At 37.3% G+C, this 1524-nt stretch overlaps 1 protein-coding gene across 7 annotated transcripts in view; it reads right to left on the bottom strand.

The window, feature by feature from the left end:
• Positions 1–1524, bottom strand: part of LOC107563411 (voltage-dependent calcium channel subunit alpha-2/delta-1) — a 124273-nt gene that overhangs the window by 111910 nt on the left and 10839 nt on the right. The gene's annotated exons all lie outside the window — the stretch shown is intronic.

The raw sequence follows: 1524 nt of genomic DNA, 5'->3' as shown, positions 1-1524 counted from the left end.
GAAAAGCAAGAGTATACATCTGATTTAAGATGTCATTCATTTCCGAAGCACGAACAACGCAGGGTGAGTTACATGCCAAAGTTTAATACTCACCCTTTGCCTTAATGACACCACAAAAAAGAAGTAAAAATATAAATAAAAGCAATCAATACTGTTCACACCATCAGCCTTCATATACAACTTAATACAGTAGCAAAACATCTCCTCATTAGTGTCTTAGTAAATGGCTTCCTTGTGGCATTTCCCAGAAAAAGAATCAATATCCAGTCTTGCAAAACCTCAAATGAAACCATCACTCCATCGTCCTGCTCTAATCTTCCTGTCCGAATACACAAGACAATAGTGAGACAAATTGTAAGGTAAAAAAGGATTAAATCTATTCTAGTGAAACATTTAAGTCAATGCTCTGGGGAGGCCGAGAGCCGGGGGGATGAAAAACAAGAGCACGAGTGTCTTATTGAGACAGATGTGAGTGAAAGAGTGAGGACATTCCCAAAGGCCTGTCTGTCTGTCACTAAAAGACGAGAGAACACCTGAGTAATGGGTTGAGAAGGACCAGTCCAAACATCCCTCTCCCGCCTCTCTGCAAAGACAACAACATTATTCACACAAACTAATACAATCATCGTCTGACAGCCTTGACCACTACTGAGACTGCCTCTGCATGCTAATGGACCCACGGATAGACAAACCCCACACACGTAAACACAGCAGCCATGCCAAACCCCCTCCAGGTCTGCAGACTGGCATCAGTGAACCAGGGAAAGCCTGGCACATCTGCAGCGGGCGCAGACACCCAGAATCTTTCAAAGACTGATAACAATTATAACCCGCTGGCATCCATCTTTCCGTGGCTGCGCTGTCCAAAGGATATGCCAGCTGGCGTGTGCACAGACACACATGTGAACAAGAGTACACACATACTCATTGATGCTTAGATCAGATTGCAGGTCAGTACGAGCACTCAAGAGGGTAGATGCAATTTTATTTTGCTGTCTATGGGGCATCTGTTCAACTCCAAACAAGCAACTCAACAAGCTTCCAAAAATTACACCTGCGACCACTGGCTCATGATTGCATCATAGTTTACAAATTACAGACAAACTATCTATCTATCTGTTTGAATATGTATTTAAAAAAATCTGTATATGTATTTTATATATGGGTATATAAAATATTGAAAAACAAAAAGACGGAAAGGGATTTTCAGCATCAAAACAAAGTTTAATTCAGCTTTAAAAAAAAATTCTCATACATTAGAATATGTTTTGTTTAATTTTATTTTTTCGGAGCATAAAATAATGACTATCATACATTTTTACAATGATTTACAAAAAACAACCACTAAAATGTCATCCAATGTAGTTATAGTTCATATAAAAAATACAAAAAATACATATTTTTAATCATTCAAACTATAATCATTTATTGTGATCACATTTTATTTTATATATTTCAATAAGTATGTCGTTTCATTTTTAAGTAAATATTCTGAAACATTAAAGAAGACACTTTACTTGCATT

This window comes from Sinocyclocheilus grahami, unplaced genomic scaffold, assembly GCF_001515645.1.
Source record: "Sinocyclocheilus grahami isolate Dianchi unplaced genomic scaffold, SAMN03320097.WGS_v1.1 scaffold874.1, whole genome shotgun sequence".
Lineage (NCBI taxonomy): Eukaryota > Metazoa > Chordata > Actinopteri > Cypriniformes > Cyprinidae > Sinocyclocheilus > Sinocyclocheilus grahami.
This window is presented reverse-complemented; position numbering and strand designations above follow the sequence as displayed.